At 35.5% G+C, this 15,027-nt stretch overlaps 1 long non-coding RNA gene across 3 annotated transcripts; it reads right to left on the bottom strand.

The window, feature by feature from the left end:
• Positions 1–1,498: 1,498 nt before the first annotated feature.
• On the bottom strand, positions 1,499–14,195 carry LOC142182025 (uncharacterized). 3 transcript variants are annotated; one of them, XR_012710906.1, is made up of 3 exons: positions 10,580–12,010; positions 7,219–9,105; positions 1,499–2,523 (listed from the first exon to the last, which is right to left on the bottom strand). It is a non-coding gene; the product is annotated as an uncharacterized LOC142182025 (long non-coding RNA). The 3 variants fall into 3 exon arrangements; XR_012710907.1 differs by lacking the exons at positions 1,499–2,523; positions 10,580–12,010 and adding an exon at positions 13,974–14,195 and having other exon boundaries at positions 6,924–9,105; XR_012710905.1 differs by lacking the exon at positions 1,499–2,523 and having other exon boundaries at positions 6,924–9,105.
• Positions 14,196–15,027: the final 832 nt, after the last annotated feature.

The following is a 15,027-nucleotide window of genomic DNA, read 5'->3' as shown; positions in this document are numbered from 1 at the left end:
TTTATAAAGCTCTTACCATACATATAATAGAAATAGAATCTTTTTCTTGGTTGTTAGTTATCACCGGATCTGCCCATCAACCATTTTAAGCCTTTCTCACTCAATTATTTTCATTTCTGATCAGCATCTAAAGCTTTACAGTACAAAGAGATTTTCCATCTACCTACATGGCTACGTCATATTAATGTAAAACGAAATATTTTGGAATCGATATAAGCAGATATCTTATGTCACAACAGAAAAAAGTATGACCAGGATCACAAAAGTAGCTCAGATAATCCAAATATTAAAGTTCCCTTTTAGGTAAAATTTCCAAGTTAGGGAACTCGAGTAATTGCTCTATGAACTGAAGTTACAACAACACTTCAATCATGGATTAGGTTTTTCTATTAAAAATCTATGTATCCATTCCCCTCTATCCAGACCCGTAAAATTAGGATCTGTGATAGTTAGACTATTTTTAGTCTAGCCTTTCAACCTACAACAATCCTTCTTATTTATCCGAACTCGGCACCGGCTATGTTAGGTAGAGTTCATTTTTCAAATATTTATTTGGAAAGTTTCTTATAAAGTATAAATTACCTTGAAAAAGCTAAGATCAATAGCATCTTTTTTAGACTCTTGAATAGCAACTAGCGTTTCTCCAACACTATCAGCTTTGATTAATGCCACCACTTTACAACGAATCGCGTCCTCATCTCCAAGAGCAACAACAAGAATTTGATCAAAGAAAATACCTCAATTTCTGAAAGTCAAAGAAAGAAACTCCAAACCTTTCTGTTTTTGCCTTTTCTTTTTGTCTAGGACTTTTCTTTATTAACAACGAATGATTAACATTTTGCCACATACAAATTAACTTTAAGAGTCATCTTACCTAGACTTATATGGATGCCACGTGGGGGTGTGAATTTTAAATATTTCTCCACTAATTTATTAATTAATCAGGTAATGACATGCTACTCGATAATTAACTAATTACCCACGTAATTAAAATTATCCTAAATTACTTAAAATATTACTCACTTTTAATACACTTTATATATCAAACTATAATATACTTTACTATCATGGTCATGTGGTACCATACAAAATAACTACATACACTTATTATTTCATTAAAACTTCCATGTAAAAATATATATGTTCTCAACTTCTAATTTTGCTAATCTCATATAAAGAGTACAGATTCTCGTACGCTAAATTCTTAAAAGTGTAAAAAGATAACCTAATTTTTCTTGCGAGAAAATAATTTCCATCTTTACAATAAATAAAATCTTATAAACTTTCTTATAGTATGTGTATAATTTACCATATTCAAAAATAGTAATAATGGTAATTATCCAAAATTGTACTTATAAAACTTTTACTAAAATACTTTACTTAAAAGAAAATACCACATTAACATAATATCTAACGGTATCAAGGTTGTGAACTTACTGGGTCTCATAATAATAATGTCTTAAACCCTCTATAATTTCCTAATAGACATAATCCCTTCGAACTCATGTGGATTTACTACGACACATTCTAATGAAAAGGTACGGGATGTAATATCCTTCCCCCTTTAGAAACATTCGTTCTCGAATGTTAACTCATTGAGATTTCCAAAACTCTTGCTAGGGTCTCTCAGTGTGCTAAACTAAAACCCAACCTCTATCTGAGCTCTAAACTATTCCCAACCTTTTGTGCTTGAGTATCTCGTATCTCCTTCACATTTACCTTACTTACTTTTGAATCTCTCATCGTATCTTCTACTGCTTTCATAACCTCCCTTCCACATAGGTAGAAATTACACCTTAAAGCTTTACTGTGATACCTGCACCTCTAGTGCATGCAAAATCTAGCGAAAGCTTCATACTGACTACTTATGACTCGGCTCTATGGCACGATCTGGAAACAAAAGAAGGGTAACATTTCCTAAATTCCCTATAGCCTCTCAATTATAAATGTGGCACGCAACACACCCATAAGTGAGACTCTACTAGGCACGACTTTGTAGACTCCCTAGGACACGAACTGCTCTGATACCACTTTGTCACGCCCCAAACCTGGGGAGGCGTGGCTGACACCCGATGTCGTGTTGGCCCGAGCGAACCACTCTGTAACTCATGATCATTCGATCAAAACTAAAACATACATAGGTCGATTTAGCTGAACTCATTCCTTTTGTAACTATCATGGGCCCACACGGCCACAACTCTAATGCACAATTGTAAGTGGGCAACACTGTATCAATAAACTATCGTTCTTAAAACATGGATACATATGGGCAGTCAAGGCCTCTGACATACTGTACAAACTGAACCTTTGTCTACAAAGCCTCTAAGATTATGCGACATCAAATAGGATAGGGTACCGGCCTACCCAAAAGTCTATAGTAAAACTCTAACATAATAACTCATAGACTCGACTGCACTCCGAATGAGGTGGAGTCTTACTGGTCCTCTGCTGAATGCCAATCTCGTCTACTATGAGGGTTAGTCAAATTGATTATCCATACCTGCAGGCATGAACGCAGTGTCCCTAGGCAAAATGGACGTCAGTACGAATAATGTACTAAGTATGTAAGGTAGAACTGAAACATAACAATAAGTTAATATTTATTTAAAGACATATAAGAATCAACATGTAAGTCTGGAACTTTTTGTAAATCATTAAATATTTATAATGTCATGCATATGCATCTAAATGTCATGTAATGCATAGGTTTGTACGTACATTATGTCATCAAGCCTCCGAGGGCATCCCATCATATCATCTCGGCCACTGTGGGCAAATCATCAACGTATACCAGCTGATCAGGTTGTGGTGCGTATATAACGCCATAACCTTTTCCTATATCCCATACACACACACACACACACACACACACACACACACACACACACACACACATATATATATATATATATATATATATATATATATATATATATATATATATATATATATATATATATATATTCGCGTATATAACGCCGTCTGAGTCATATTTCAGCCACTGTGGGCAACATCATCATCGTATACCAGCTGATTAGGTGGTGGTGCGTATATAACGCCGTAACCTTTTCCCAAATCCCATATACATATATTTACATATATACGCGTATATAATGCCATCTGGTCATGGGTCAATGCACATATATAAATAGGTGAAATGCATGAAAATGTGACGACCCAACCCGTCGTCTCATGAGAATTGCTTTGTTTTTCCCATTTTATGCTTCTTCATGTTTCGTTATCGGTATTCGGTGCGCTAGAGATTAATCGGATTGGTTTTGATTGGAAATGAGACACTTAGTCTCTTTAAGGAAGGCTTATTTTGGAAAAGTTAACCGGATGTTGACTATTGAGTTAAAGGGCTCGGATGTGATTTCCGGTGATTCGTTTAGCTTCAGGGGATGATTTGTGACTTAGGAGTGTGATCGGAAGTAATTTTGGAGGTACGGTGTAGAATTAGGCTTGAATTGGCGAAGTTAGTATTTTGGCGACTTCCGGTTGATAGGTGAGATTTTGATCGAGGGTCAGAATGGAATTTCGAGAGTTGTTGTAGCTCCGTTAAGTGATTTGGGATATGTGTGCAAAATTTCAGGTCATTCAGACGTGATTTTGTTGGGTTTTTGATCGAATGCGTGTTTTGGAAGTTTTAGAAGAACTTAGGCTCAAATTTGAGGTAATTTGATGGTTTTTGGTGTTGTTGAAGTGTTTTGATGATTGGAACGAGGTTGAAAAATGTTTTAGGATGCGTTGGTGCTTTTGGTTGAGGTCCCGGGGGCCTCGGGTTTGTTTCGGGTGAGTTTTGAGCCAGTACGGACATCCCGGAACTTAGAAAATGGATGGGGCAGTCATTGGTGCGCGGGGCGCGACCCTTTTTGCGCTGGGCGCGGTGGCCTAGCGCGGGGCGCGGTCAAGTGCGCGGCCTGTGCAAAATGAAGACTTGCAGGTCATCAGTCCAACTTCGGAAGCTCATATCTTTTGATCTACAAGGAAGTTTGAGGTGATTCAAAAATTAAAGTTGTAGCCCTTCGTTCCTAGTTTCCAGAAAGGTAAAGATATTGCAATTTGGACATCTTTAGCAAAAGTTATGGCCAAAATACTAAAGTCTGTCCCTACTGTGCGACCGCACGTTGCCTTTGCGCGGACCGCACTGGCTTGCGCGGACCGCGTGCATTTTGGTGTGGCCCGCACTAGCTGATACCTGAGGGGTACCTATAAATACGAGGTTTTGGGTTTTATTTAATATTTTAACCTAGAGAGCTCGGATTTTGGCGATTTTTCGAAGGTTTTTCAAGAAATTCATCGGGGTAAGTGATTTTAACTCAGATTTGGCTAGAATACATGAATCTATCACTGAATTCATCATTTAATTCGTGATTTGAGATGGAATTTGGGAAGAAAATTGTGAAACCTTTCAAAAATATAAAATGATGATTTGAAGGACTAAATGGTATCAGAGTTGGATAATTTTGGTATGGCTAGATTCGTGAGGGTATGAGGATTCTGAAAATGTAAATTTTACCCGATTTCGAGACGTGGGTCGGGGCTCGGGTTTTGCTAATTTCGAGATTCTTGATATTTTTCGATTGTTTTCGATTGGGTATTGTCCCCTTAGCATATTGTGATGTATTCGCTCGGATTTTGGTTAGATTCGACGCGCGTGTAGACCGATTGGAGGGGCAAATGCATCGCGAGCTAGAGATTTCACCGGTTCGAGGTGAGTAATGATTGTAAATGATGTCCTGACGGTTTGAAACCCCGGATTGCACATCGTAGTGCTATATTGAGGCAAGATACACGCTGGATGATGAGCGTGAGGTCTTTTACTACTGGGGATTGTGACTTGGTCCATCCCGATTGATGATTTTACCGAATATTTGACTGAAAAATTATTTATTATCACCATTATTTGGGTTGATTGCCATATTTGGGCTTCATGCCAACTAATTGAACCCTTCGGGGATTTTTATCATTGTTTCCTCACTCTTTTGACTTATTACTTGAACTCAGTCCTGTTTATATCTACTGTTTTACAAACTCAGCCACTTTTACTCAGATTTGAAACTTAAATGATATTTCTAAATGATGTTTTGGCTGAGAACTACTGTTTTACTAATGCCCGAGGGGCTTGTGATGAGTTTCGGACTGAGTGAGGCTGAGGGCCATATGTGAGGATATGTTGAGTGATATGAGGCTGAGGGCCTGAGATACTATTTATGCCATGCGGTGGCTTGAGTGATGTGAGGATATGTTGAGTGATGATGCCACGAGGTGGCTTGATATAGCGCTTGGGCCGTAAGGGGCCCCTCCGGAGTCTGCACACCCACAGTGAGCGCGGGTACCCATGTGATTTGAAACAGTGGTAACAATGACACTGTTTGATGAAAGTTGGTCAGGTAACAATGGCTGACCATTATACTGAGTGATTGATACTATGCCCGAGGGGCTAATATGAGTGATTGTGAGGTTACAGTGGTAACAATGACACTGTATGATGCAATTTGGTCAGGTAACAATGACTGACCAGGAATAACACCGTGCGGTCAGGTAACAATGGCTGACCAGGAACTAATTTGTGCCCGAGAGGCTGGTACTATTATATATGATTGCCCGAGGGGCGAGGTTTATGTGTTCATTTTACATACTTACTTGTCTTTTACTTGTTTAACTGTGGTATTTGTGTCCAAGGGGCGAATTTTTGTGTATAGCGGCACTAATTGTTTTGAAATTATTTCACAACTGTTGAAAAGATCATTTTCAAAAGGGGTTTAGAACCGAACCAAGGTATTTTCTAAGAATTCACAGTTTCACTGATTTTTTTTTTCTCAAGGAGTTTTACACTGCTTCTATATAGCATGTTGGTTGCTTTACGTGATTTCATGCTGCTCAGTTATTATTTACCTTTATTACTCACTGAGTTGGAGTACTCACTTTACTCCCTGCACCTCGCGTGCAGTTGCAGGTATTTATTCACCCGGTAGCAGGTATTGGCTGTGTGGAGGCAGAGTGGTAGAGGTTTTAGCGAGGTGACTGCAGTGTTCGCAGCACCACTATCTTTCTGTGTGATTCATTATTCTTGTTTAGTGTATTTCTAGACTATAAAGTGGAAATTTCATTCTTATAGATGCTCGTGACTTGTAACACCCCTGTTTGGGCTGTGTCGGAAGGTTTCTACTGTTGTTTTCGTTAAATTCCCCAATTTATGAATATTATATTATATGTTATTACTGTTTATGATATTTAACTATTTATAAGAGGTGTTCTGTTTGGTCTGGCTGTCCTTGTCTTCACGAGAGGCGCCATCACGACCGGGTTCGGGAATTGGGTCGTGACTGAAAAATACGTAATAAATCTCAATATTCCTTCCGGATAAACTTTTTCAATGGTGTATTATTCTGAGACCCATGAACAGAAGATAATAATAATTCATATGAGGAATCAAGAATATAGATACCCCCAATATTTCTGTGAATAGAGTAATTTTATAATTTAAACCATGTCAAAAGAGAAATAAGGGATAACCTTAACATACCTGAGCACTCTTCAATATGTATGGTATGTCTTTGTCTAATATAGAAGTATCATTCCAATACTGTTACCTTTAACTAGTTTGGCCTTATATTAAAGAGAGCAATGTCAATTTATAAAGCTCTTACCAGACATGTAATAGAAATAAAATCCTTTTCTTGGTTGTCAGTTATCACCTGATCTGCCCATTAACCATTTTAAACCTTTCTCACTCAATTATTTTCATTTTTGATCAGCTTCTAAAGCTTTACAGAACAAAGAGAGTTGCCATCTACCTACATGGCTACGCCATATTCATGTAAAACGAAATATTTTGAAACTGATATTAGCAGATATCTTATGTCACAACAGAAAAAAGTGTGACTAAGATCACAAAAGTAGCTCAGATAATCCAAATATTAAAGTTCCTTTTCAGGTGAAATTTTCAAGTTAGGGAACTCGATTAATTACTCTTTGAACTGAAGTACAACAACACTTCAATCACGGATTAGGTTTTTCTATTAAAAATCTATGTATCCATTCCCCTCTATCCAGGCCCGTAAAATTAGGATCCGTGATAGTTAGACTATTTTTAGTCTAGCCTTTCAACCTGCAACAACCCTTCTCATTTATCCGAACTCGGCACCAGCTATGTTAGGCAGAGTTCAATGTTCAAATACTTATCTCGAAAGTTTCTTATAAAGTATAAATTACCTTGAAAACTAACATCAATAGCAGCTTTTTTGGACTCTTGAATAACAACTAGCGCTTCTCCAATACTATCAGCTTTGATTAATGCCACCACTTTACAGCGAATCGCGTCCTCATCTCCAAGCGCAACAGCAAGAATTTGATCAAAGAAAATACCTCAATTTCTGAAAGTCAAAGAAAGAAACTCCAAACCTTTCTGTTTTTGCCTTTTCTTTTCGTCTAGGACTTTTCTTTATTAACAACGAATGACTAACACTTTGCCACATACAAATTAACTTTAAGAGTCATCTTAACTAGTCTTATATGGATGCCATGTGGGGGTGAGGATTTTAAATATTTATCCACTAATTTATTAATTAATCAGGTAATGATCTGTTACCCGATAATTAACCAATTACCCACGTAATTAAAAATTATCCTAATTTACTTAAAATATTACTCACTTTTAATACACTTTATGTATCATACTATAATATACTTTACTATCATGGTCATGTGGTACCATACAAAATAACTACATACACTTATTATTTTATTAAAACATCCATGTAAAAATATATATGTTCTCAACTTCTAATTTTGCTAATCTCATATAAAGAGTACAAATTCTCGTACGCTAAATTCTTAAAAGTGTAAAAAGATAACCTTATTTTTCTTGTGAGAAAATAATTTCCATTTTTACAATAGATAAAATCTCATAAACTTTCTTATAGTATGTGTATAATTTACCAAAATTGTACTTATAAAACTTTACTAAAATACTTTACTTAAAAGAAAATACCATATTAACATAATATCTAATAGTATCAAGGTTGTGAACTTACAGGGTCTCATAATAATAATGTCTTAAACCCTCTATAATTTCCTAATAGACATAATCCCTTCAAACTCATGTGGATTTACTACGACACATTCTAATGAAAAGGTATGGGATATAACATCCTTCCCTCCTTTAGAAATATTCGTCCTCGAATGTTAACTCTTTGAGATTTCCAAAACTCTCGCGAGGGTCTCTATGTATGCTAAACTAAAACCCAACCTCTATATGAGCTCTAGACTATTTGCAACCTTTTTTGTGCTTGAGTATCTCGTATCTTCTTCACCTTTACCTTACTTACTTTTCAATCTCTCATCGTATCTTCTGCCATTTTCATATCCTCCCTTCCACATAGGTAGAAATTACACCTTAAAGCTTTACTGTGATACATGCACCTCAAGTGCATACAAAATCTAGCGAAAGCTTCATACTGACTTCTTACGACTCAGCTCTATGGTACGATCTAGAAACAAAAGAAGGGTAACATTTCCTAAATACCCTATAGCCTCTCAATTATAAATGTGGCACGCAACACACCCATAAGTGAGACTTTACTAGGCACGACTTTGTAAACTCCGTAGGACACGAACTGTTTTGATACCACTTTGTCACGCCCCAAACCTAGGGAGGCGTGGCTGACACCTGGTGTCATGCTGGCCCGAGTGAACCACTCCGTAACTCATGTTCGTTCGATCAAAACTAGAACATATATAGGTCGAGTTAGCTGAACTCATTCCTTTTGTAACTATCATGGGCCTACATGGCCACGACTCTATTGTACAACTGTAAGTGGACAACACTGTATCAATAAACTATCATTCTTAAAACACGAATATATATGGGTCATCAAGGCCTCTGACATACTGTACAAACTGAACCTTTATCTACAAAGCCTCTAAGATTATGCGACATCAAATGGTATAGGGTACCGACCTACCCATAAGTCTATAGTAAAACTCGGACACGATAACTCATAGACTCGGCTGCACTCCGAATGAGGTGGAGTCTTACCGATCCTTCGCTGAATGCCAATCTTGTCTACTGTGAGGGCTCGTCAAACTGATTATCTATACCTGCAGGCATGAATGCAGCATCCCCAGGCAAAATGGACGTTAGTACAAATAATGTACTGAGTATATAAGGTAGAATTGAAACATAACAATAAGTTAATATTTATTTAAAGACCTATAAGAATCAACCTGTAAGTCTGGAACTCTTTGTAAATCATTAAATATTTATAATGTCATGCATATGCATATAAATGTCATGTAATGCATAGGTCTGTACGTACATAACGTCATCAAGCCTCCGAGGGCATCCCATCATATCATCTCGGTCACTGTGGGCAAATCATCAACGTATACCAGCTGATCAGGGGGTGGTGCATATATAACGCCATAACCTTTTACCATATCCCATATACATATACACGCGTATATAACGTTGTCTGAGTCATATTTCAGCTACTGTGGGCAACATCATCATTATATACCAGCTGATCAGATGGTGGTGCGTATATAATGCCGTAACCTTTTCCCATATCCCATATACATATATTTACATATATATGCGTATATAACACCATATGGTCATGGGTCAATGCACATGCATAAATGGGTGAAATGCATGAAAAGTACGTAATAAATCTCAATATTCCTTTGGGATAAACTTTTTCAACTGTGTATTATTCTTAGACCCATGGACCGAAGATAGTAATAATTCACATGAAGAATAAAGAATATAGACACCCCTAATATTTCTATGAATAAAGTAATTTATAGAATTTATGCGTTTTCTCGTTTCTTCGGTATAATTTATACCATGTCAAAAGAGAAATAAGGGATAACCTTAACATACCTGAGCACTCTTTTATATGTATGGTATGTCTTTGTCTAATATAGAAACATCATTCCAATACTTTTACCTTTAACTAGTTTGGCCTTATATTAAAGAGAGCAATGTCAATTTATAAAGCTCTTACCAGACATGTAATAGAAATATAATCCTTTTCTTGGTTGTCAGTTATCACCTGATATGCCCATTAACCATTTTAAACCTTTCTCACTCAATTATTTTCATTTTTGATCAGCTTCTAAAGCTTTACAGAACAAAGAGAGTTGCCATCTACCTACATGGCTACGCCATATTCATGTAAAACGAAATATTTTGAAACTGATATTAGCAGATATCTTATGTCACAACAGAAAAAAGTGTGACTAAGATCACAAAAGTAGCTCAGATAATCCAAATATTAAAGTTCCTTTTCAGGTGAAATTTCCAAGTTAGGGAACTCGAGTAATTTCTCTCTGAACTGAAGTTACAACAACACTTCAATCACGGATTAGGTTTTTCTATTAAAAATCTATGTATCCATTCCCCTCTATCCAGGCTCGTAAAATTAGGATCCATGATAGTTAGACTATTTTTAGTCTAGCCTTTCAACCTGCGGCAACCCTTCTCACTTATCCGAACTCGGCACCAACTATGTTAGGCAGAGTTCAATGTTCAAATATTTATCAGGAAAGTTTCTTATAAAGTATAAATTACCTTGAAAAAGCTAAGATCAATAGTAACTTTTTTGGTCTTTTGAATAGTAACTAGCACTTCTCCAATACTATCAACTTTGATTAATTCCACCACTTTACAGTGAATCGCGTCCTCATCTCCGGGCGCAACAGCAAGAATTTGATCAAAGAAAATACCTCAATTTCTGAAAGTCAAAGAAAGAAACTCCAAACCTTTCTGTTTTTGCCTTTTCCTTTTGTCTAGGACTTTTCTTTATTAACAACGAATGACTAACACTTTGCCACATACAAATTAACTTTAAGAGCTTAACTAGGCTTATATGGATGCCACGTGGGGGTGGGGATATTAAATATTTATCCATTAATTTATTAATTAATCAGGTAATGACCCGTTGCCCGATAATTAACCAATTACTCACGTAATTAAAAATTATCCTAAATTACTTAAAATATTACTCACTTTTAATACACTTTATATATCATACTATAATATACTTTACTATCATGGTCATGTGGTACCATACAAAATAACTACATACACTTATTATTTCATTAAAACATCCATGTAAAAATATATATGTTCTCAACTTATAATTTTGTTAATCTTGTATAAAGAGTACAAATTATCGTACGCTAAATTCTTAAAAGTGTAAAAATATAAACTTATTTTTCTTGCGAGAAAATAATTTCCATCTTTACAATTAATAAAATCTCATAAACTTTCTTATAGTATGTATATAATTTACCATATTCAAAAATAGTAATAATGGTAATTATCCAAAATTGTACTTATAAAATTTTTACTAAAATACTTTACTTAAAAGAAAATACCACATTAACATAATATCTAACGGTATCAAGGTTGTGAACTTACGGGGTTTCATAATAATAATGTCTTAAACCCTCTATAATTTCCTAATAGACACAATCCCTTCGAACTCATGTGGATTTACTACGACACATTCTAATGAAAAGGTACGGTATGTAACATCCTTCCCCCCTTTAGAAACATTCGTCCTCGAATTTTAACTCTTTTGAGATTTCCAAAACTCTCGCTATGGTCTCTATGTATGCTAAACTAAAACCCAACCTCTATATGAGCAACCTTTTGTGCTTGAGTATCTCGTATCTTCTTCACCTTTACCTTACTTACTTTTCAATCTCTCATCGTATCTTCTGCCGCTTTCATAACCTCCCTTCCACATAGGTAGAAATTACATCTTAAAGCTTTACTGTGATACCTGCACCTATGGTGCATACAAAATCTAGCGAAAGCTTCATACTGACTTCTTACAACTTGGCTCTATGGCACGATCTGGAAACAAAAGAAGGGTAACATTTCCTAAATGCCCTACAACCTCTCAATTGTAAATGTGGCACGCAACACACCCATAAGTGAGACTCTACTAGGAATGGCTTTGTAGACTCCTTAGGACACGACCCGCTCTGATACCACTTTGTCATGCCCCAACCTTGGGAGGCATGGCTGGCACCCGGTGCCGCACTGGCCCAAGCGAACCACTTTATAACTCATGATCGTTCAATCAAAACTAGAACCTACATAGGTCGAGTTAGCTGAACTCATTCCTTTTGTAACTATCATGGGCCTACACGACCACGACTCTATTGTACAACTGTAAGTGGGCAACCTGTGTTAATAAACAATCGTTCTTAAAATATGAATACATATGGGTCGTCAAGGCCTCTAACATACTGTACAAACTGAACCTTTGTCTACAAAGCCTTTAAGATTATGCAACATCAAATTGGATAGGGTACCAGCCTACCCATAATTCTATAGTAAAGGTCTGACATGATAACTCATAGACTCGACTGCACTCCGAATGAGGTGGAGTCTTACCGATCCTTCACTGAATACCAATCTCGTCTACTATGAGGGCTTGTCAAACTGATTATCTATATCTGCAGGCATGAATGCAGCATCCCCAGGCAAAAGGGGCATCAATACGAATAATATACTGAGTATGTAAGGTAGAACTGAAACATAACAATAAGTTAATATTTATTTAAAGACATATAAGAATCAACCTGTAAGTCTGGAACTCTTTGTAAATCATGAAATATTTATAATGTCATGCATGTGCATATAAATGTCATGTAATGCATAGGCCTGTACGTACATAATGTCATCAAGCCTCTAAGGGCATCCCATCATATCATCTCGGCCACTGTGGGCAAATCATCAACGTATACTAGCTGATCAGGTGGTGGTGCGTATATAACATCGTAACTTTTTCCCATATCCCATATATATATATATACACACACATATATATATACGTATATATATACGCGTATATGACGCCGTCTGAGTCATATTTCAGCCACTGTGGGCAACATCATCATCGTATACCAGCTGATCAAACGGTGGTGCGTATATAACGCCGTAACCTTTTCCTATATCCCATATACATATATTTATATATATACGAATATATAACGTCATCTGGTCATGAGTCAATGCACATGTATAAATGGGTGAAATGCATCAAAAATACGTAATAAATCTCAATATTCCTTGTGGATAAACTTTTTCAACTGTGTATTATTTTGAGACCCATGAACAGAAGATAGTAATAATTCACATGGGGAATCAAGAATATAGACACCCCTAATATTTCTATGAATAGAGTAATTTATGGAATTTGTGCGTTTTCTCGTTTCTTCGGTATAATTTAGACTATACCAAAAGAGAAAGAAGAGATAACCTTAACAAACCTGAGTACTCTTCTATATGTATGGTATGTTTTTGTCTAACATAGAAACATCATTCCAATACTTTTACCTTTAATTAGTTTGGCCTTATATGAAAGAGAGCAATGTCAATTTATAAATCTCTTACCAGACATGTAATAAAAATAGAATCCTTTTCTTGGTTGTTAGTTATCACCCGATCTGCCCATTAACCATTTTAAGCCTTTCTCGCTCAATTATTTTCATTTCTGATCAGTTTCTAAAGCTTTACAGTACAAAGAGAGTTGCCATCTACCTACATGGCTACGCCATATTCATGTAAAACGAAATATTTTGAAACTGATATTAGCTGATATCTTATGTCACAACAAAAAAAAGTATGACTAGGATCACAAAAGTAGCTCAAATAATCCAAATATTAAAGTTCCCTTTTAGGTAAAATTTCCAAGTTAGGGAACTCGAGTAATTGCTCTCTGAACTGAAGTTACAACAACACTTCAATCAAGGATTAGGTTTTTCTATTAAAAATCTATGTATCCATTCCCGTAAAATTAGGATCCGTGATAGTTAAACTATTTTTTAGTCTAGCCTTTCAACCTGCAACAACCCTTCTCATTTATCCGAACTCGACACCAGCTATGTTAGGCAGAGTGCAATGTTCAAATATTTATCTGGAAAGTTTCTTATAAAGTATAAATTACCTTGAAAAAGCTAAGATCAATAGCAAATTTTTTGGACTCTTGAATAGCAACTAGCACTTCTCCAATACTATCAGCTTTGATTAATGCCACCACTTTACAACGAATCGCGTTCTCATCTCCATGCGCAACAACAAGAATTTGATCAAAGAAAATACCTCAAATTCTGAAAGTCAAAGAAAGAAACTCCAAACCTTTTGGTTCTTGCCTTTTCTTTTTGTCTAGGACTTTATTTTATTAACAAGGAATGACTAACACTTTGCCACGTACAAATTAACTTTAAGTGTCATCTTAACTAGGCTTATATGGATGCCACGTGGGGTGGGGATTTTAAATATTTATTCACTAATTTATTAATTAATTAGGTAATGACATGTTACCTGTTAATTAACTAATTACCCACGTAATTAAAAATTATCCTAAATTACTTAAAATGTTACTCATTTTTAATACACTTTATATATCATAATATAATATACTTTACTATCATGGTTACGTGGTACCATACAAAATAACTACATACACTTATTATTTTATTAAAATATCCATGTAAATATATATATGTTCTCAACTTCTAATTTTGCTAATCTCGTATAAAAAGTACAAATTCTCGTACGCTAAATTCTTAAAAGTGTAAAAAGATAACCTTATTTTTCTTGCGAGAAAATAATTTCCATCTTTCTAATAAATAAAATCTCATAAACTTTCTTATAATATGTGTATAATTTACCATATTCAAAAATAGTAATAATGGTAATTATCCAAAATTGTACCTATAAAACTTTTACTAAAATACTTTACTTAAAAGAAAATACCACATTAACATAATATCTAACGGTATCAAGGTTGTGAACTTACAGGGTCTCATAATAATAATGTCTTAAACCCTCTATAATCTCCTAATAATAATAATAATAATAATAATAATAATAATAATAATAATGTCTTAAACCCTCTATAATTTCCTAATAGACATAATCCCTTCGAACTCATGTGGATTTACTACGACACATTCTAATGCAAAGGTACGAGATGTAACATCCATTTTACAGTGATT

Source organism: Nicotiana tabacum, chromosome 6 (assembly GCF_000715075.1).
Source record: "Nicotiana tabacum cultivar K326 chromosome 6, ASM71507v2, whole genome shotgun sequence".
Lineage (NCBI taxonomy): Eukaryota > Viridiplantae > Streptophyta > Magnoliopsida > Solanales > Solanaceae > Nicotiana > Nicotiana tabacum.
This window is presented reverse-complemented; position numbering and strand designations above follow the sequence as displayed.